At 40.9% G+C, this 23,748-nt stretch overlaps 1 protein-coding gene across 19 annotated transcripts in view; it reads right to left on the bottom strand.

The window, feature by feature from the left end:
- Positions 1–23,748, bottom strand: part of LOC114207321 (uncharacterized) — a 107,707-nt gene that overhangs the window by 53,250 nt on the left and 30,709 nt on the right. For 16 of the 19 annotated variants that reach the window (XR_015767879.1, XM_088021747.1, XM_088021742.1 and 13 more), the window contains 3 exons: positions 6,532–6,650; positions 5,958–6,208; positions 549–650 (listed from right to left, as the gene is read on the bottom strand). The gene's annotated coding sequence lies outside the window, so the exon portion shown is untranslated. Of the gene's footprint in view, positions 1–548; positions 651–3,260; positions 4,373–5,957; positions 6,209–6,531; positions 6,651–23,748 lie in introns of those variants that run through there. The other 3 variants (XM_088021751.1, XM_088021752.1, XM_088021754.1) reach the window with 3 other exon arrangements.

Below are 23,748 nucleotides of genomic sequence, written 5' to 3'. Positions count from 1 at the left end.
TGAACAAACAATGAATCATGGAACACTGCACCAAAAACTAATGATGTAATATATGGTGATTAACATAACAATAAAAAATTTTTAAAAAAAATTGAGTAAAGAACCAAAATATTTGCTATAACCCTTTGGCTACCATATTGCTCCTTCGAACATAACACCCTACCCAAACTGAGCCTCGAGGTATTCTCTAATTTATTCAAGTTATATTGAGAATTAAATTAATCTATCTACCCAAGTCACCTACTCATAATTCAGGAAAAGAGGGTGCTCAGAACCTCTTTTAACACACCATGTTTTGCTCTCCATTATTGCAGTATATGAGCTGACAACTAGTAGTGAATATTCAGAAAGCAGAGTTTTTACTCATCTTTGTATCCCCAAAGTACCTAACACTGCTTTCACATAGGTGTGAGAACTGTCAACATTTACTAAGTTAACAAACGATCTGAACTTTCTGATGATTCTCAGATGTGAAAAAGTAAAAGGATAGCCGTGCCTTAGGCTCTGTGACAGAAAGGGTGGTTATCCCCCAGGATAGCCTAGGATACCTTGGCTGGTGTTGAGAAGAACAATGCAGGCTCGATCTCCATGAAGTGTGGTCCTAAATTTCAGATTTGGGGATTCATGTTTTGCTTGTAATAGATTCTCCTCTGGAAGAAGAAAAGAAAGCCAGATAGCAAAGGGTGAGCTCAGAAGACCATTCCAGGAAATCGATCTGAGGCAAAAGCAGCAGGGATAGCTTTTTTTTAGAACGTGGCCAAAACCCATCAGCCCAAACATAACAAGGGTTCAAAAGATCCCAAGTTATTTAGTTGAAAGACAATTCCAATGCTTTTTCTTGCATGCAGCCCATCAGAGTTGAAACAAGTGAACTGGGAGAAGACTTCAGATGATACCGCAAGAGGTATTTCCTTAGAAAACCAAGTTTGCAAATCCAACCAGCTCTCCGTCAGCCAGAGGTTGGCAGTTTGATCTGTGAATACAGACTAATTCTTCATCTCTTTGAGATCCCTGCTCTCTGCTTTTTAACACTTCACGAACTCCCTCAAGCCTGGCAGGGAGCATAAAAAGAAAACTCAAAATTGTTCATCTAGGAATTGGGAATATCAGTGCTTTTTTTTCTCTTCCTCTGTCAGTAAAGTGATATTTCTCTCTAGACTACAATTTCTACCATTGACCAAATTTTATGGCCTGTTTCTTTCTCTGTCAGTTAGGTTATGCTAGATGACACTACAGTAACTAACAAGTCCAAAATCTTAAAAGCTCAAAACACAATATTTTATTTCACAGTATATGCAAGTTCTGGCACCTTCTAGTCGCTGTCTTCGGTTTTATAACACCCATCACCCCAACTTGCATGATCACCCCAATTTGTATGTTCACCACGAGGAAGAGAGAACATGGAAAGCCACACCAGTTCTTTCTTCCTTTCTTTTTTAATTTTCTGGTATTCTTTACTTGTTTGTTTGGAGTACAAGGATTATTTTTCTTTTTTCTTTTTTTAAATTGAGATTTAATTGACATATAACTTTATATTGGTTTCAGGTGTACACCATACTTGTCTTCGATACTTGTACACATTGTGAAATGATCACCACAGTAAGTCTAGTTAACATCCATCACCACGCATAGTAACACATTGTTTTTTTCTTATGGTGAGAATTTCTCAGATTTATTTTCTCAGCAACTTTCAAATATACGACATGCAGCATCATTAATTAGAATTAGAACATACCAGTTCTTAAGCATTTCCACCCAGAAGGGACCTACACCTCTCCCACTCACATCTCATTGACCAAAAAGATCACATAGAATATCCATCCTCAGAGGCTGGAATACAAAGTTATAGTTTCCCAAGAGTATTAATATTTTAACTAGGCTCAAACTAAGATCTAATGTACTAAAAATTGGAAAGGCAGTAAAAAGATCTTGACATTCCACAGTCACTTCCATGTGTAATTCAAAATAAAATGGAGTTTTTTGGGACACCTGGGTGGCTCAGTGGGTTAAAGCATCTGCCTTCAGCTCGGGTCATAACCTCAGGGTCCTGGGATCCAGCTCTTTGTTCAGCAGGGAGCCTGCTTCTCCCTCTCCCTCTGCCTCTCCTTCTGCTTGTGCTCACTCACACTTTCTCTCTCTCTCTGTCAAATAAATAAATAAAATCCTTAAAAAGATAAAAACTAAATAAAATGTATTTTTTGAAATGTTTATATGTATGGTATAATTAAAACAAATTCCTTACAGATTTCAAGAAACTGGATCTTTCTATCAACACAAGATTTTTCTCCTTTTTCTCTTTTTAACTAATGCACCATTGATTTTTAAGATAAGGAGTATTAAAGTTAATGCCTAATTATGGAATTTCAGAAATCAAGATAAGAATGGGGGCACACGGATGGTGGGGGAGCAGAACGCTTCCCTGGGGTCCAGAAACCATCTCAAGCCCATTTCTCCTGCCAGTCAACAGGCCACCACCCGGGTAACTGGATTTCGTGGCAGCAGGCATTGGCAGATGCTCCCTTATCCTCCCCATTGGGTTCTCTCCTCCTGCACCACTTTGGACTCATGCTTCTACTGACATCCTCTCCAGCTACATCAGGAAATGAAACAATACCCAGTGGAGTTATCAGACACCTCACATTCAGGTTGCCTCTGAGGTGGGAGAAACCAGTGAGGTCAATCGACTTCCAAGGCCATGGCTGCCAGGCCCCACTGTAGGCAACCAGCCAGCACCCTGCTACAGATAGACCAAAAGCTACTGAAGCAACTGCCCCCTTCAGGTCAATCACTGCCACCCCCTCATAGCCATGGTTTGCAGAGGGCCAACTGGGAAAGAGACAGAGGGAGTGAAATCGAGGGGGCAGGTGTGCAAACCTGGGCGAGAGAGCTGATGTCAGGCCACCATGAAATAGAAATCCAATTCTACACACCTTGAGCTTCTGCAGAAGCCCATCGGGCCACCTCCAAGCAGTCTGGAGAGGTGAAGAGCAACGGCCTTGACATCCTTTGCTACCCATGACTCCAGGCTAGCTATCTAACTTCTCTGAGCATCTGTTACCTTGTCCGTAAAATGAGGATAATAAAAGTAGCTTCCTCATTGGGCTGTTTTGGGGATTAAGTGAGTTAAAACACAAAGTACTTGGTCTGATGGTCTGACAGAAATTACTTTTTTTAAGACACTCTCTTTCTAAGCTCTGGTAAACTTGCTCTCACCCTGAAAGGAAAGAAGAACCATTCTGCACCTCCCTTCCCCAACACACCTGACTTGCTCACAGGACAAAGGTTGGTACCATTGTTGAAGTTCCCACTGCACTTGGAGGAAGCAGCGTGTGATGTTGCATTATCCTATCTTTCTGTTTCAACAACCACTTATCCCCCCAGCTCGCCCATGAGCTGCCTCTAACGCAGCTAATTGATGTGGGCAGTTGATTTTTTTTTCCTTAATTTGGGGCCAGAGGCAATGGCTTCTTTTAAGTAATGGAATCATAGCTCTGATAGTTCTCAGTTAGGAGGAGGTCTGGACTGTGTGAGGAGAGGTTGTGTCTCTTTCCCCTTCCAAGTTTTCTCTGGAATGAGTCTGCTTGGAGGTAAATATGGCTGCCGCGGTCTTGCATAAATGTGCAACCCTTGAGTGCCAGCACCCATCTGGAGAGAGGAAATCACAGATCCGGCCCTGCCCAAGGGAGTTAGCGAACCCCAGGCCAGCACCCTGAGCTGTAACAAAAAATAATGAGATGAGAATGAACAGGCAAAAGGATTGTGGCTTTAAGCTATGTGGTCTTAATTTAAAGAGGTGTCCAGCAAGCTCTCTGAACCAATAGAGACAGTATAGAAGGGTGATGGAAACACAACCCCGACCAGCTTTTGAAGCCAACTGGCAGAGCTGCATCATACCAGAAAAAAATTACTCAGAAGATCTTCCAATTTATAGTTCAAAAATTACATTCTCTTGGTCAACTTTCTAACCTACCTTTGAAGGGACTTTCTCCTCTGAGTCCTGTGCTCAGGATGAGATGAAAATAGAAATAAGGGATTCTAGTGAGTACTTTGATCCCCACAGGGCTGGTCCAAATGACCTGAATGAGCTCCAAAATCTGAGTAAAGTTGTCTATCACTCAAAGTCACAGATGGAAAACTCTGATTCCAAAAATCCCCACGGATGAAACAAAACAGCATATACATTATCTGAGCAACAGGAAGTCAAGGAAATTTTCCTTCTTCACTTCCCAGTGTAGAATCTTTACCTAAACAACTAAACCTCATGGTTTAGAACTTATCACATCCTTCATTCCAAAATGCACTGTTTCCATTTGTCCACAAAGTGGTAGTAATACGCTCTTTCCCAAAGGGAACAGCAGAAAAAAACGGAAATGTAATTTATTTTTTATTGCTGAGTTGGGCTTTTGCAAATGATTCTTGCAGACGTATCTTTAATAGATTTTCAGACATATTTTATTTGTTGAAAAATTTCCATGCCCTAGCATAATTTCAATTATTCAATGGAAACCAGAGTTTGGGGAATTGTTCCAGCCACTCATTCAGCCCTTTGAATAAGCTATATTTATCACTTGAATTGATTACTTTGTCCATTTGAAAATTTGCTCAGATGAAGGGGGATTAGGAGAGAATATGTTTCAGATCTCTCTTCCTCCTGCAATCACACAGGGGCTTTTTGCTTCCTTGAAGCAGTTTGGAGCCTGGTTTTCCAGGTCACTGGGCTCCTGATGAAGAGGTGCAGGAGAAGGAGGGCATCACTGTGGGTACTGTGTTCCTAAAGATGCACTCAACAGAGGTTTGTTTATTCACAGTACAAGAAATCTAGAAATGAACAGTCGCTGCTCTTGGTTGGGGGCATCAACAATGCCCCTGGTCAACGTCTCAGCATGTTTTTGGACCAAAGATGGATGCTACAGGTCAGGTCATCACATTCATGTGAGTAGAGTAAAGGGAGAAGAATCCATTTAGTATGGTCTGTCTCTTTTTATTAGGAAATCAAAACCTGCAGAAGCCTCCAGCTGATGTCCACATACTTCCACTGTTACCCTTGGTCAAGTCACCATCATATCACCCCATTGCCTTCCAGTTTATCACCCACCTCCATCCCCTTGACCCATCCTGTCCTTTTTCAATATAGCAAGCAGAGTGAGTGCATTAAAGTAGAAGTCAAAAATGGCACTCCTCTGCTCCAAGCCCCAGTAGCTTCCCAACACACTCAAGAGTCAACTCCAAACTTCTCAGAGGGGCTTGGAAGGCCCATGTGATCTGGCTATCTTGTTTCTGCTCTGGTCCCCTCTTTGACTACACAATCCTTGCCCATTCCACTTCAGCCATATTGGCTCCCACTATTTTAAGAAGGCCAGGCATCCCCCTTGCATCTGCTATTCCCTCCACTTGGCATGCTTTTCCTCTCTATCACTATATGACTGGCTCCCTCACCTCCTTCAGGCTTTGTGCATATTTCAACTTTGCGGTGAGACCGTCCCTGTTCATAATTCCAACTCCCTTCCTCCATTCCTTTCCTTGTTTTGTTTTACTGTTTTTGCAAAGCATTATCTAACATATATACATACTCTTTCTGTCTCTCCCAGTGACCAGAACAGTGTTTGGCACATGTCAGATGGCCATATACTGTCTGTTGAATAATGCATGGCAGCATGCAATCATGAATGGGATAGAACTGTCTTGCATGGCCTCTACTAGCAAGTATTTGGTCCTCTAGTCTCTAGAGCAAGAGCCTATTGGGAGAAAGGGGGCTAGGAATGACTTTTGAGTGGTCAACAAATAGTGTGTATCATATGGATCTACTTGTGAATGGTTATAGCAAAATTGCTCAAATTAACTTGCTTGCTTCTATTATGTGAGGATCCCAAAGGTTGGTTAGAGTATTAGGTGCAAGGGAAGGAGAAACAAATTAAAACAGGTCCAGAATCTTCATAGACACTTTATGTGTTACTCACTTTTTTAAATTCTCAAAACAGCCCTGGAAGAGAGTGAAGTTCAGAGACATCAAGTAATGTGGCCACAGACCTTCAGCTGGGATGGAAGGCTGGGGGTTTTAGTCTCCAGGTTCTTTGTTTTTCCCACTGTACCAGGTGTCTCCTGATGGACACATCGATGCCCTGATTTTTGCAGCAGTAGCTGAGAACATGCCTTCTAGAAGCCTAGGTACATCAGCATCCTTACCTGCCACCTTGGCCCATTATGTAGCCTGAAAAGGGTAGGAAACAATAAAAAGATTTTAATCTCAGGCAAATTGTAAGTGTGATTTCAGGAAGTGTGGCAAAGCTACCCTATCCCCAGCCCAAAATATGTCCTACCGACTTCCACGTTGCTGCTCAATATTCCTTTATCCACGGTTAAAGCTTTCGTGATTTTAAATGCTAACTGAACATGTCTAGTCTCACAAATTTCTCCTGAAATTATTTTGATTTTTTTTCTATTTCACAGTTTATTCACCTGTCACAGGCTTTTGTGTGTTGTCCTTCCTAGAGCATAAGTAACTGAGGAAGAAGCCATGTCCTACACACTTACCATAGCATTCTTTCCCATCAGTCAGTATAAATAAGTGCTTTCTGATTGATTATAAAGTTGAACATGCAAATTCCCAGGGGAGTGTATTGTACAGGGATATTCGTGTTTGGGGCAGCGTGCTGTGGAGAAAGCAGAGTGAGTCACACATGTCTCAGTTTCTATCCTGGTTCTACCATTATCACCTGTTACACCTTAGACAGTTGCCTGTAATCTCCCAGAGCCCTCAGTGTCCACATTTGTAAAATGGGTCTATAAAGGGCCTATCTTGTCCCTGAGTTAGATTCAGAATTAATGACCCTCAGTTATGGCAGCAGGACATGGCCACTCCAAACCTGCCCCTCAGGGGTGAGATTCCCCACCACAGAAAATAGTGACTGTTAGGTGAAAAGATACCCCAAGGCTTAGATCCATCCCAGGCTCAGCACTCATTCAGAACAAGATCCACTCAGATAGAAGAGGAGACCAAAATCATCACACTCCCATTCCATGCCACTGTCTGACACCCAGCCACTGGCCTGAGAGAAGCTGAGCACCACAGGCCCACAGAGCTCCAGAGTTTCTGCCTGAGCCCCCTTTCTAAACACCATGCCTGCCCTCCCCACCATTTCCAGGGCAGCTGCTCACCTGTCACACTTGTGTCTTGGGGCCAGGTGGCAGATCCAGCTTCCCATACCTCTTCTATGCCCTTCCAGACACTACTCGCCACCCTTAGCCTATAGTACAGTTGATCATCCCCTTTCCTGACCCACCCCTCAGGTTCAACAGCAAAGAAGTTTCTCTCCGCCCCACTGTAAAGACCCACACTGTCAAGTGTGGCTTGGGGGCCCTGAAATGTGGCTAGTCCAACTTGAGATGTGCTGTAAGGTCACAATGCAGACCAGATTTTGATGACGTAGTATGAAAAATAGTAAAATATCGAATATATCTTTATATGGATTATATATTGAAATAAGACTATTTTGGATATATTGGGCTCAGTAAATGTACTGTTAAAATGAATTATACCTGTTTGTTTTACTTTTTTAAAATGACTCCTAGGAAATTTTAAATTACTTTTGTGGCTCATGTTGTATTTCTGTTGTATAGCCCTGGTAAGGACAGTTCATCATATTATACTGTTATTATGTTTTCTTTCTATCTCACCCACTAGACTGGGACCTCAAGAAGGGCACAAAGAGCACCTTCCAGTGCCCTGAGAGAGGCTCTATCCATGGTTAACCTTCCACAAATGCTTGTTAAATGAATGAAGTTATGACCAAAAACAAGAAACCCACAACTATTCAATGTTTCTCAAATAATTACAAAATCACCTGGAATTATATGCTATGAATTGCTATTGAATTGCCCACGGATCTCTTTGGCGTGGAGATGACTTACAATACATATGGTTGGTATGTATGCCCGATTATGCCCACAATTGTAAATGAAATGAATATTCCAAAACAACATTGCACCATTATGCATGCAAACTTGAGCCTCTACATTTATCTCATAGTTGAGCTAGGATGGCTACCAATTTATCAATTGTTGTAAGTGACAATTGTTTGCTATGCATTTTTGTTTCTCAACTCTAAGGAAGAGGACCACCTGGGAACTTGGCTATCATTCCCTTCTACTCTTCACACATTTTTTTTTCTAAAAATGTGTGTTGAATTTTCACGTTGTGTAAGATACCATCCTAGGCCCTGAGATACGAGGATGGACCAGATACATGACTCTGGGTTCTGTGACTCATGTCTCCGGTGACTGAACCTCACTGTGTGTGGGACAGCTGGACGCACTGGGTACAGGGGTGCCTAAGAGCTCTGCAGGAGGAGCAGACAGGAGTGTAGGGGTCAGAAATGGTGCAAAATGGCCCCCTGTCTGGAATGAATCTACAGACAGATGTTTTATGAATCATGCATGCTGAGGGTGTCCAGAAGAAAGGAAGCAGCCAATATTGCCTTTCCCTTCAAGAAGAAAACTTTTCCAGAATCTGCCTGTTTCCATGGAGACCCAAGATTCTGCCAAGCTGCCATCAGCTCTCTTGTCCCCAGGCTCAAGTTCAAGGGAGCTAAATTCCCCTTTGTCTCAGTCTCTGGGTAGTGCGAATTTTCTTCCTCTGGGGGAATACGGGTTTGTCAGTTTCATCTGCATGTTCCTGGAAAGCTGAATCAACTCAAACTCTAACTTGGCAGCAGTCCCCATAGTCTGTGGATGGTGAAGAACAGTGAAGCCTCAGTTCACTCTCACCCAAGTAACCAGAAAATTCAACTACTAGGATCCTTTTCCTCTATTTCTACAACTGTAATTGCATTCATTCATTAGTCAAATTTCTTGAGCACCTATGGAGTTTACTATAAAGAATAAAGAGATGGCCCTTCCTAAAATAAAGAGAAACTGACGTGAAAACAAGTTATGGCTTAAAAACCTTCCATGTCTCCCATTGCTTCATATATGGAACCATGGAAATTGTTGCACAAGGGCATGGCCTACCAGGCTCTGTCCTGAATGGCCCTGGTTCCTTTCACCCTTCCCTGATGCTCTTTGTGCTCCAGCCCCATACTGGCTGTTCCCACCTCTTCCTCCATCTTCCCATCCTTCTCTCTTTTTCCTCCTCCTTCTCCTCAATTATCTGGAATGTTCTTCCCTCTATCCCTCCTAATGCCTAGTAAACTCCTATTCATCCTTCATATTTCAGCTCAAGATCACCTCCTCAAGGAACAGTCCAGATGCCCAATGGACTACATGCCCTGGATCCCTGTTCTGTGCTCTCAAGCTGTTCTTCCTTACACTTTCTTCACTCATCCCTTAGAGTGAGCATCTCTTTCCTACTGGTACAAACTTTATTCCACAGGCTACAGGAATCTTAAAATTTTCAAGCCAGAGAGAGATAAGATTAAAGTTTTGGGAAGGTGAATTCAGCAGCTGAGAGCAGAGTATATTAAACAAAGGGAGAAACTGCAGGCACAGGAAAGAGACTGGAATGATTATCTTTGAAGTGCCAGGCCTGGGGCTATTTTTAAAATATTATCTTGTTTGTTCTTCATCATAGGTTTATGGGGAAGGCATTGATGTCCCCATTGTTTAGTTGAAGAGACTGAGACCACAAGGGGTTTAATAACTTGCTCCAGGCCACAGAGCTGGTATGCCAGGTCTGCCTGGCATCTATAAGTCTGCCTCCCAGAGAGACTATTATAAATGTTCCTTTATAGGAAGATATGGAAAGGAAAGAACTGACCTAGCAGAGGTGACTGAACTTCTCACCTGGTCACTTCCTCCCAGAATTGCTCCAGACATATCTCCCGTGTGTTCCCTTAGCACCCTGTGGATCCCCCCATCACAGTATGCTTCATAGGCTTTTACAATTCCCAGTCTTCCCCACCAAGGACATGCCTGTGGGATTCACTGCTAGACTGGCCCCCCAGTGAGACAGACAGCCTATAAGCACCCAGCGAAGTCTTGCTAAATGCATATGAGCCAATGAATGGAGGAAGGGCCACATGACTGGGAGAGTGGGGATGTCAATGACAGAGTTACAGAGAGAAGTGCCTGGAGCAAAATGCCAAGCATCAGCCAGCCAGAGCAGATGGGGCAGCTCTCTGGGGGACACCCGGAGTGTTTGCCTATGCGGAACTTGGTGACTTAATCCCACTAAAGAACAGGACTTTTCCAGGTGCAAGCGAGGTGATCGGATGGGGCAGGGGGGGCAGCCGCAGAGGAGACTCAGCTCAGTGCATCCAAGGCTAGGTACAAAATCAATAATGCCACAACTGCAAATCTCAGAGAATCCTTAGTGATTTGTTGGTGGGGACAGTTGGCACTTGAAGAACAATTTATGCCACAACTTTGTCAACGCCCTCCCCATAAATCTATGATGAAACTTTAACAACAAGAAGATTTGGTTTCCCTTGAGAGTTTGCAAGAATGTTCTACAGAGAGGGAGAATCCATGTGTTGGCTCCTCAAATGGCATCTATCTCAAACTTCCTCTGTTCCCCATCTGGGGAAGGGTCAAAGAGACCTGCACATCTGTGATCCCCACTTTATTCCCCCTGGAAGTTGTAAAACCTCCTCTTCACATTCTAGGGGAGTCTCAATATCTCCCCCACATCTCTCGGTGCTGGCTCTAGTCAACATCTCCCCTCCTGAAAACACCATGCCAGTCACCTCCTTCTAATCTGCTGTTAGTATTTCTCCCCTTCTTGCTCTTCCCTCCATATTATTAACATAAATTTTTCTAAACACTGATCAGAACCAAGAATAGAAATTACAAGTTCTCAAGCTGGCATTCAGGAGCCTTCATGCTGGCTGTCACCTCCCTCCCTGGACTTACCTTCCACTGAGTCTCTCTCCATGTTCACAGGCCACAGTCAAGCCAATTTCTAGCTCCTCCTGTATCCTGTGCTCTGCTTTCCAGCCATATTGTCACTTTCAGCCCATGATGCCTTCTCCCCAAGGATTTTGTCAAAAAAATCCTACTGTCCTTCCAGAATGTTCTCGAATGCCACTTCCTCTCTGAAGCTGATCCCAATTCTCTCAATGAGAATTAGCCAGTCCCTTTATATATTTCCACAGTACTTCTTTTTTATGGTTGATAAAATTTTTCAAAAGACTGTCTCATATTGTATTAAGTTCCATGAAAGTTTGTGAAACAGCCCCATTGCATAATGGTCTCATTTTGCATGATATGATTAAGATACAACACATCAGCACATCAGTGGGTAGTTCTGGTGTTCTTTGCAACCTAAGAATTTCTGTATTTAATGATCCTAATTAAAACTGTCAACATATCAAAGCAATTTTTTAGAAAAACAACAATTAGCTTTGGAAATTTTCACAATTTGTTAACTTTGTCAAGCTCAATAAACACTGTTTCTTTCTGCTTACAAGTCTTCCAGGGAAAGCTTTGAAATCCTGAAACTTCCCCTCTAATGAGTGGAATTTAGCATGGGCAAACATTTTCAAACTTTTCTCTTTTTTCTTTCCTCTCTTCTCTCAAGTGAGAAAGAGATTCTATATAGTCTTTAAGGAGAGCCAACTGAAGTATTCATTATCAATTGTCTCCTTTCTCTTGAACAATTCTTAGCTTACAAAAGAATATGTTCAAATTTCCATGTTTAATTACCTTCTCATAACCTAGTTTCTCCCTCAAGAAATGACACCTGTAAAACTTCTCAGAGGGATTGTTTATATACTCCCTATCTCTAGTTTCTCACTGCCTGGCCTCTATTTTTAATTAAATTTATATTTATATTACACTAAATATAAAATCATTGTGGAAAATTAAAAAAATAAAGATAAACTATGAGAAAATTAAAAGTACTTATGTGGGGGTCGCCTGGGGTGGCTCAGTTGTTAAGCGTCTGCCTTCAGCTCAGGTCATGATCCCAGGGTCCTGGGATCGAGCCCTGCATTGGGCTCCCTGCTCAGCAGGGAGCCTGCTTCTCCCTCTCGCGCTCCTGCTCCCCCTGCTTGTGTTCCCTCTCTCGCTTTCTGTCAAATAAATAAATAAAATCTTAAAAAAATAAAATAAAATAAAAGTACTTATGTGGGAGACTGCTAAGCACATGGTAAAAACTATATTTCTCAGCTTCTGTTGCACAAGTGAACACTTAAATTCCACTGGTGAGTGTGATGTAGTCTCATAGTCTACTCATTAAGGAAATGTGAGTGGTAATCCTATGTCCTATTTACTGTCATGGGCCACAAATCCCCCTGCACACCCTTCTGTGCTCTTTCCTCTCCCTGGAAGACTGAAAGGAAAGACCAGAGCAACTTGGAAAGCCAGGTTTTTGAAAATGGCAGAGTCAATATTAGTCTTGGTCCTAGAAAGACTTTGTGGAGAGAGACCATCTGCTAACCTTGAAGTCTAGGCCCAGACTACTCCAAGATTAAGAAATAAACCTCCATTAAGTTTGATCCATTCAGAAATTAATTTCAGCATTAAAAAGTGCCACTGACAGCAGAACTCCAGCACTAGGGGAATACTGCACATAGAATTCATGGTTTTGTTACCATGATTATTTAGTCTTTCAAAGTTAATTTTTTTCACTGTCTTTTTTTTTAATTTTTCTTTTTCCCTTTTTCAACCAACATCTTGTCAATCCCTTTTTTAAAAAACATTTTCATTTTTCATTTTTAGTCATATTCTATCCCTTCATAGTAGTTACCCTTATTTTTGGCATATATACATAAGTTGTTCTCTCTTTAAAATTTTGAGGTACAGTTTCTTCCAACAGATCAAAATACACCCTAAATCTCTAGTGTATGGCTGGCTTTGTTCTAGTCTCCTGCCTGATCACATTCTCTCTCTTTTTTTTCTTTTTTTTTAAATCCTCTTCTTTCTTTTTTTTTAAACAACTTCTTATCAATTCCTTCTATAAAATTTTTTACAGGAGTTGGAGGAAAGATGGCAGAGGAGTAAGGGACCCTATTTCAACTGGTCCCCGAAATTGAGCTGGATCTCTATCAGACCACTCGGAGCACCCACGAAATCAGCCGGAGATGTAAGAAGATCTGGATCTCTACAAACAGAATATCACAGATGGTTGGTTTCAAGGTACAAAGCAGGGAGCCATGATTCCACGGGCAGATATTGGAGGATAAACGGCAGCGGGAGGGTGCCTGGCTGTGGGGATCCTACACCGCCGGTGAGCACAGCCTTACGTGCTGGAGACCGGGCACAGACTCGCAGACTGGTAGCGGCGGGGAAAGGACTTTAGAACAGCCCCTGGGGCGGAAACCCGGAGGGGCGGGGTCATGCGTGCGATCTGGGGGTGGCTGGTGGTTTTAGAAGCACAAAGGGCAGAGACATGCCCCAACCTGGAGGCAGGACTGGGAGCACTGCAGAGGGGCGCACAACCCAGGATGCTGCAGTTTATAGCAGCATGGACAGAAACGGAGACAGTGTGGCCTGGAGAGCTCACTGAAGAACAGATTGCAGTCTCTCTGCTCTGAGGTAGAGGGTTGGAAACAGTCTTTTCTGCTCTGACTCACAGAAGAGACATGGAAAGCCACCAGGCAAAGGCCCCAGAGAACAAAAGCCCCCCAAACTGATTCCCACTGAGCCCATCCCACCCCATGGGGGGCAGGGCAACTCCGCCCAAACAGGGTGGCCTGAGTAACAGTGTGGTAGGCCCCTCCCCCAGAAGATAGGCTGGAAAAACAAGAGGCCAGCAACCCTAAGGTCCGTAGAAAACAGGTGCATCTTGCTTGGGTTCTGGTCAATAATTTGGACTCTATATATTCCCTCAACCACCCATCAACAGAATGACTAGGAGGAGGAACCCCCAAAATAGAAAAGACTCAGAGATTATGACTTATGCTGCAGATTTACAAATGGATGCAGATATAGCCAAGATGTCAGAGATGGAATTCAGGCTAGCAATTGTGAAGACAATGGCTAGAATGGAGAAATCAATTAATGGCAACATAGAGTCTCTAAGGGCAGAAATGAAAGCTGAATTGACAGAATTTAAAAATGCTATCAATGAGATCCAATCTAGATAATCTAACAGCTAGGGTAAGCAAGGCAGAAGAACAAATAAGCGACCTGGAAGACAATATAATTGATAAAAAGGGAAAAGAGGAGGCCAGGGAAAAACAACTCAAAATCCATGAAAACAGAATCAGAGAAATAAGTGACACCATGAAGCGTTCCAATGTCAGAGTAATTGGAATCCCGGAGGGAGTGGAGAGAGAGAGGACTAGAAGATGTATTTGAGCAAATCGTAGCTGAGAACTTCCCTAATCAGGGTAATGAAACAAACATTCACATCCTAGAGGCAGAGAGGATCCCTCCCAAGATCAAGGAAAACAGGCCAACACGCCAGGATGTAATAGTAAAACTTGCAAATCTTAGAACCAAGGAAACCATCTTAAGGGCAGTTAGGGGGAAGAGATTCCTTATGTACAGAGGGAGGAACATCAGAATAACGTCAGACCTATCCACAGAGACCTGGCAAGCCAGAAAGGCCTGGCAAGACATATTCAGGGTACTAAATGAGAAGAACATGCAGCCAAGAATACTTTATCTGGCAAGGCTGTCATTTAGAATGGATGGAGAAATGCAGAGCTTTCACGACTGGCAGAAACTGAAAGAATATGTGACCACTAAGCTGGCCCTGCAAGAAATAGTAAGGGGGGTTCTATAAAAGGAGAAAGACCCGGGCGCCTGGGTGGTTCAGTTGGTTAAGCAACTGCCTTCAGCTCGGGTCATGATCCTGGATTCCCGGGATTGAGTCCCACATCAGGCTTCCTGCTCAGTGGGGAGTCTGCTTCTCCCTCTGACCCTCTTCCCTCTCGTGTTCTCTGTCTCTCATTCTCTCTCTCTCAAATAAATAAATAAAATCTTTAAAAAATAAATAAATAAAATAAATAAATAAAAATAAAAGGAGAAAGACCCCAAGAGTGATATACAACAGAAAGTTACAGGGACAATCTATAAAAACAACATCTTCACAGGCAACATGATGACAATTAATTCCTATCTTTCAATAATCACTCTCAACATGAATGGCCTAAATGCTCTCAAAAAACGGCACGGGGTTGCAGATTGGATAAAAAGACAGGACCCATCCATATGCTGCCTACAAAAGACTCATTTTGAACCTAAAGATACATCCAGACTGAAAGTGAAGGGATGGAGATCCATCTTCCATGCCAGCGGACCTCAAAAGAAAGCTGGGGTAGCAATTCTTATATCAGACAAATTAGATTTTAAACTAACATCTGTAACTAGAGACACAGAAGGACACTATATCATTCTTAAAGGGTCTATCCAACAGGAAGATCTAACAATTGTAAATATCTATGCCGCCAACACAGGAGCAGTCATCTATATAAGCCAACTCTTAGCCAAAATAAAGAGTCATATTGATAACAATGCATTAATTGTAGGAGACCTCAATACTCCACTCTCAGCAATGGACAGATCATCTAAGGAGAAAATCAACAAGGAAACAGGAGCTTTGAATGATACACTGGACCAGATGGACTTCATAGATATATACAGAACATTCCACCCTAAAACAACAGAATATTCATTCTTCTCAAGTGCACATGGAACTTTCTCCAGAATAGACCACATACTGGGTCACAAATCAGGTCTCAACCAATACCAAAAGATTAAGATTATTTCCTGCATATTCTCAGACCACAAAACTTTAAAACTGGAACTCAATCACAAGAAAAAATTTGGCAGAAATTCAAACACTTTGAAGCTACAGACCACTCTGCTCAACAATGTTTGGGTCAACCAGGAAATCAAAGAAGAGCTTAAACAATTCATGGAAATCAGTGAGAATGAAAACACATTAATCCAAAACCTATGGGATACTGCGAAGGCATCCAAGCCTCATTCAAAAAAATAGAAAAATCCCGAATTCACCAACTAACTCTACACCTTGAAGAACTAGAGAAAAAGCAACAAACGATGCCTAAGCCACGCATTAGAAGAGAAATAATTAAAATTAGAGCAGAGATCAATGAATTAGAAACCAGAAACACAGTAGATCAGATCAATGAAACTAGAAGTTGGTTTTTTGAAAGAATTAATAAGATCGATAAACCACTGGCCAGACTTATCCAAAAGAAAAGAGAAAGGACCCAAATTAATAAAATTATGAATGAAAGGGGAGAGATCATGACTAACACCAAGGAAATAGAAACAATTATTAGAAATTATTATTAATAACTATATGCCAATAAACTGTGCAATCTGGATGAAATGGGGGCCTTCCTGGAACCCTATAAGCTGCCAAGACTGAAACAGGAAGAAATTGACAACCTGAAAAGGCCAATAATCAGTAACGAGATTGAAGCAGTGATCAAAAACCTCCCAAAAAACAAGAGTCCAGGGTCTGATGGATTCCCTGGGGAATTCTTCCAAACATTCAAAGAAGAAATAATACCGATTCTACCGAAGCTGTTTCAAAAAATAAGAACAGAAGGAAAACTTCCAAACTCATTCTATGAGGCCAGCATTATCTTAATCCCCAAATCAAGCAAAGACCCCATCAAAAAGGAGAATTTCAGACCGATATCCCTGATGAATAGGGATTCCAAAATCCTAGTTAATAGGATCCAACAATACATTAAAAGGATCATCGACCACGACCAAGTGGGATTTATCCCCGGGATGCAAGGATGCTTCAACATTCGCAAATCAATCAGTGTGATAGAACACATTAATTAGAAGAGGGAGAAGAACCATATGGTCCTCTCAATTGATGCAGAAAAAGCATTTGACAAAATACAACATCCTTTCCTGATTAAAACTCTTCAGAGTATAGGGATAGAGGGAACATTCCTCAAGTTCATCCATCTATGAAAAACCCACAGTGAATATCATCCTCAATGGGGAAAAGCTGAGAGCCTTTCCCATAAGATCAGGAACATGTCAAGGATGCCCACTCTTGCCACTATTGTTCAGCATAGTACTAGAAGTCCTAGCAACAGCAATCAGACAACAAAAAGAAATAAAAGGTATTCAAATTGGCAAAGAAGAAGTCAAACTCTCTCTTTTCACAGATGACAGGATAATTTATGTGGAAAACCCAAAAGACTCCACCCCCAAATTACTAGAACTCATACAACAATTCAGTAATGTGGCAGGATACAAAATCAATGCACAGAATTCAGTTGCTTTCTTATACACTAACAATACAACTGTAGAAAGAGAAATTAGAGAAACGATTCCATTTACAATAGCACTAAAAACCATAAGATAACTCGGAATAAACCTAACCAAAGAGGTAAAGGATCTACACTCTAGGAACTACAGAATACACATGAAAGAAATTGAAGAAGACACAAAAAGATGGAAAAATATTCCATGCTCATGGATCAGAAGAATAAACATTGTTAAAATGTCTATGCTACCCAGAGCAATCTATATCTTCAATGCCATCCTGATCAAAATTAAAATGACATTTTTCAAAGTGCTGTAACAAACAATCCTAAAATTTGTATGGAATCAGAAAAGACCCCGAATCACCAAGCAAATGTTGAAAAATAAAAACAAATCTGGGGGCATCACGTTGCCCGATTTCAAGCTATATTACAAAGCTGTGATCACCAAGACAGTATGGTACTGGCACAAAAACAGACATATAGACCAATGGAACAGAATAGAGAACCCAGATATGGACCCTCAACTCTATGGTCAAATAATCTTTGACAAAGCAGGAAAAAACATGCATGGAAAAAAGACAGTCTCTTCAATAAATGGTGCTGGGAAAAATGGACAGCCACATGCAGAAGAATGAAACTTGACCATTCTCTAACACCATACACAAAGATAAAATCAAAATGGATGAAAGACCTCAATGTGAGACAGGAATGCATCAAAATCCTAGAGGAGAACATAGGCAGTAACCTCCTTGACATCACCCACAGCAACTTCTTTCAAGATACATCTCCAAAAGCTAGTGAAACAAAAGCAAAAATGAACTTTTGGGACTTCATCAAGATAAAAAGCTTCTGCACAGCAAAGGAAACAGTCAACAAAACAAAGACGCAACCCACAGAATGGGAGAAGATATTTGCAAATGACCCTACAGATAAAGGGCTGGTATCCAAGATCTATAAAGAACTTCTCAAACTCAACACCCAAAAAACAAATAATCAAGTCAAAAAATGGGCAGAAGATATGAAAAGACACTTCTCTGAAGAAGACATACAAATGGCTAACAGATACATGAAAAAATGTTCATCATCATTAGCCATCAGGGAAATTCAAATCAAAACCACATTGAGATACAAACTTACACCAGTTAGAATAGCAAAAATGGACAGGGAATGAAACAACAAATGTTGGAGAGGTTGTGGAGAAAGGGGAACCCTCTTACACTGTTGGTGGGAATGCAAGTTGGTACAGCCACTTCGGAAAACAGTGTGGAGGTTCCTCAAAGAATTAAAAATAGAGCTACCCTATGACCCAGCAATTGCACTCCTGGGTATTTACCCCAAAGACACAGATGTAGTGAAAAGAAGGGCCATATGCACCCCGATGTTCATAGCAGCAATGTCTGCAATAACCAAACTGTGGAAAGAGCTGAGATGCCCTTCAACAGATGAATGGATAAAGAAGATGTGGTCCATATATACAATGGAATATTACTCGGCCATCAAAAAGGATGAATACCCAACTTTTACATCAACATGGATGGGACAGGAGATTATGCTGAGTGAAATAAGTCAAGCAGAGAAAGTCAATTATCATATGGTATCATTTATTTATGGAACATAAGGAATAGCATGGAGGACATTAGGAGAAGGAAGGGAAAAATGAAGGGAGGGAAAACGGAGGGAGAGATGAACCATGAGAGACTATGGACTCTGAGAAACAAACAGGGTTTTAGAGGGGAGGAGGGTGGGGGGATGGGTTAGCCTGGTAATGGGTATTCAGGAGGGTACATATTGCATGGAGCAGTGGGTGTTATACGAAAACAATGGATTGTGGATCACTACATCAAAAACTAATGATGTAGTGCATGGTAACTAATGTAACATAATAAACAATTTTTTTTTAATTTTATAATTTTCATCTTTACAGTCATATTCCATCCCTTCATTGTATTAACCCTTATTTTTGTACATATATAAGATTTTCTTTCTTTAAAATTTTGGGAGGCAGTTTCTTCTAACAGACCAAAATATGCCCCAAATCTAGTGTGTGGCACTGATCTATGCACCAGCCTGATTATATTTGATCATATTCTGTTTTTTTTTGTTGTTGTTGTTCTGTTTTTGTTTGTTTTTATCTTTTTCTTTTTCTTTTTCTTTCTTTCCCTTTTTTTCCCCCAGTTACAGGTCTTTTCTGATTTGTTTAGAGTATATTTTCTGGGGACATTGTTACCCTGGTAGCATTTTGTTCTCTCATTCATCTATTCTCCTCTGGACAAAATGACAAGACGGAAAAAATCACCTCAACAAAAAGAACAAGAAGCAGTACTGACTGCCAGGGACCTACTCAATACGGACATTAGTACAATGTCAGAACTAGAGTTCAGAATGATAATTTTAAAGATACTAGCTGGGCTTGAGAAAAGCATGGAAGTTATTAGAGAAACCCTTTCTGGAGAAATAAAAGAACTAAAATGTAACCAAGTCAAAATCAAAAAGGCTATTAATGAGGTGCAATCAAAAATGGGGGTGCTAACTGCTAGGATAAATGAAGCAGAAGAGAGAATTAGTGATATAGAAGACCAAATGATGGAAAATAAAAAAGCTGAGAAAAAGAGAGATAAACAACTACTGGATCACGAGGGCAGAATTCGAGAGATAAGTGATACCATAAGATGAAACAACATTAGAATAATTGGGATCCCAGAAGAAGAAGAAAGAGCGAGAGGGGCAGAAGGTATATTGGAGTAAATTATAGAAGAGAACTTCCCTAATTTGGGGAGGGAAACAGGCATCAAAATCCAGGAAGCACAGAGAACCCCTCTCAAAATCAATAAAAAATAGGTCAACACCCCAACATCTAATAGTAAAACTTACGAGTCTCAGAGACAAAGAGAAAATCCTGAAAGCAGCTCGGGAGAAGAGATATGTAACCTACAATGGCAGAAACATTAGACTGGCAACAGACCTATTCACAGAGACCTGGAAGGCCAGAAAGGACTGGCATGATATATTCCGAGCACTAAATGAGAAAAATATGCAGCCAAGAACACTATATCCAGCTAGGCTTCATTGAAAATAGAAGGAGAGATAAAAAGCTTCCAGGACAAACAAAAACTAAAGGACTTTGCAAACACAAACAAGCCCTACAAGAAATATTGAAAGGGGTCCTCTAAGCAAAGAGAGAGCCTAAAAGCAACACAGACCGGAAAGGAACACAGACAATATACAGTAACAGTCACCTTACAGGCAATACAATGGCACTAAATTCATATCTTTCAATAGTTACCCCGAATGTAAATGGGCTAAATGCCCCAATCAAAAGACACAGGCGATCAGATTGGATAAAAAAACAAGAACCATTGATATGCTGTCTGCAAGAGACTCATTTTAGGCCCAAAGACACCCCCAGATTGAAAGTGAAGGGGTGGAAAACGATTTTCTATGCTAATGGACACCAAAAGAAAGCTGGGGTGGCAATCCTTATATCAGACAAATTAGATTTTAAACCAAAGACTATTAGGCATATAGACCAATGGAACAGAATAGAGAACAAGATTGATAAACTCCTGGCCAAACTTATCAAAAAGAAAAGAGAAATGACCCAAATCAACAAAATCAAGAATGAAAGAGGAGAGATCACAACCAACACCAAAGAAATACAATTATAAGAACATATTATGAGCAACTATATGCCAGCAAATTAGATAACCTGGAAGAAATGGATGCATTCCTAGAGATGTATCAACTACCAAAACTGAACCAGAAAGAAATAGAAAACCTGAACAGACCTATAACCACTAAGGAAATTGAAGCAGTCGTCAAAAATCTCCCAACAAACAAAAGCCCAGGGCCAGATGGCTTCCCAGGGGAATTCTACCAAACATTTAAAGAATTAATACCTATTCTGAAACTGTTCTAAAAAATAGAAATGGAAGGAAAACTTCCAAACTCGTTTTATGAGGCCACCATTACCTTGATCCCAAAACCAGACAAAGACCCCATCAAAAAGGAGATTTACAGACCAATATCCTTGATGAACATGGATGCAAAAATTCTCACCAAAATACTAGCCAATAGGATCCAACAGTACATTAAAAGGATTCTTCACCACGACCAAGTGGGATTCATCCCTGGGCTGTAAGGTTGGATCAACATCTGTAAATCAATCAACTTGAATTGTGCAAGACTGTTGAATCACAGATCTGTACCTCTGAAACAAATAGTACAATATACGTTAAAAAAAAGAAAAAGAAGAAGAAGAAGAAGATAGCAGGAGGGGAAGAATGAAGGGGGGGAATTGGAGGGGGAGACGAACCATGAGAGACGATGGACTCTGAAAAACAAACTGAGGGTTCTAAAGGGGAGGGGGGCGGGAGGATGGATTAGCCTGGTGATGGGTATTAAAGAGGGCATGTTCTACATGGAGCACTGGGTGTTATACACAAACAATGAATCATGGAACACTACATCAAAAACTAATGATGTAATGTATGGTGATTACATAACAATAAAAATTTTTTTAAAAAGTGCCACTGACTTACTTCCCAGTGAAACTGGTGAAAATTATTTTTTAAAAAATAATTATTCAAAGCCTTTGGTAATGGTCCTAAAGGTAAAAAGCAAATGAAGAAGTACCTATTCAAGAAAATCTATGAAAATTCAGACAGAAAGATGAGAGTCTATGGTATCTGAGTCAATACTGTTCCTTTCTTCTCTTTCCCTCCAGTTCAGTAGTTGGACTCTCCATCCCAGACTACTTCAGTCAAGAGCCCAGGGCTCCCACTTGGGAACAGGATATCTGTGTTTCTTATTCCATCCTCAGTACCTTATTGCTAAAGCTAAGTTTGGGCAAGCGTGATTAAGAAATGGAGATTCCCTTCTTCCACCCAATTCCTACTCATGGAATAGAGGTTCTACCTTGGGTGTGGCACACTGAGAAAACTAGGTCCCTGATGGTCCTTTCTTTGACTCACAAATCAGTGGTTCCATAGCAGAAGAGGCAAGCTGAGAGGAACCCAGGCTGCTGCCCCCTAACAGTGTTCAGCTCCTAGAGTGGGGGTGTCCTTCAAAGAAGCTTGCCATTTTCCCTACTCTCAGCCCCAGAGTCCTGCCTCAAAGATTTTTGCTTAGGGGAAGAAGCAGGTCATAAAAAAGATAGCTCCTAATATCTTCCCAAAAGAACTGAATTCATTTTCAACAGAGCACGTAGAAGTTCAAGCCTCAGAATGCTCTCATGAATAATGAGGATTGTAGTGAAAGGCAATTGGAAGTAGATTCCACGGATCAATGAAGATACAGCCTAGAGTGTAGGCTGGCTACTACAGGAGAGAAATGAGGAACAACACAGCTGGGAGGAGCTTTCTCGAGATCAGAACAAATATCAAACACTAACCACAAAAATCATTCCTACAAAAGAACCACAATTTAACTGGATTAGTTCGCAGAGGAATATATACTCCAGAGCATTGTTAAAACCCTGGAGCAATCAGCCGGCAATTAATGGAGCTTAATAGCTGTGTGTGAAGGAGTAGAAGAAAGCTTTATCAGTACCACTGCCCTGTGGTTTCATCCTAGGGTGAGGAGCAACATCAGAGGATTAATACTGTGGGGAAGGCAGGGAACAGACTTCACTAAAATAATCCAGCCAGTCATTAAACAAGTAAACAAGCAAATAACAATAACAAGCCTAGGCAGTGTTGAGGGGAGTTAAACCAATACCCAGAGTTGCTGCAATATATTAACTAAAATATCAGTTTCCCTAAAAAAACATTACAAGGAATGCAAAGAAATAGGAAAGTATGACTAATAACAGGCAACAGAAACTGCCTGTCAGAGTGAATAGACAAAAGATTTAACAGAAAAAAGGTTTCAAGGTAGCCATTATAAATATGTTCACGGAACTATAGTAAAGCGTGATTAAAGAAGTAAAGGAAGGCTTAATAACAATTTTGCATCAGATATAGAATATCAATAAAAATAGAAATTATTAAAAAAGGAAATTCTGGAGCTAAAAAGTACAGTAAGTTAAAAAAAGATGAAAGACTCAAAATTACTAGAATCAGACATGAAAGAGGGAACATTATTACCAACCCTACAGAAATAAGAAGGATTCTAAGGGAATACTATGAACAATGCACGCTAGTAAATTAGACTAGATGAAACAGACACATTCCTAGAAAGATACAAACTACATATACTGACTTAAGAAGCATACAATCTAAATAGACCTAAAACAAGTCAAGAGATTAAATTACCGATCAAAAAAACTACCCACAAAGAAAAGCCCAGGTCTCGATGTTTTCACCACTGAGTCCTACCAATCAGTTAAATTAGAATTAACACCAAGTCTTCACAAACTCATCCAAAAATAGAAGAGAACACCTTGCAACTCACTTTGTGAGGCCAGTATTACCCTGATGACAGAACCAGGAAGATACCACGAGAAAAGAAAATTACAGACCAATATTTCTTATGAATATGGATGTAAAACCATTCAACAAAATGTTTGCAAACAATATCCAGCAATGTATAAAGGAAGTGATACACTATGACCAAGTGGGATTTATCCCAGAAATTCAAGGTTGGTTTAAAACAGGAAAATCAATTA

The sequence above is a fragment of the Eumetopias jubatus genome, unplaced genomic scaffold (genome assembly GCF_037043125.1).
Source record: "Eumetopias jubatus isolate StellerSeaLion01/CBP00866 unplaced genomic scaffold, mEumJub1_p1.0 scaffold_3, whole genome shotgun sequence".
NCBI classification, from domain to species: Eukaryota; Metazoa; Chordata; class Mammalia; order Carnivora; family Otariidae; genus Eumetopias; species Eumetopias jubatus.
The sequence above is the reverse complement of the archived record's forward strand: the minus strand, read 5'-3'. Positions and strand labels throughout refer to the sequence as shown.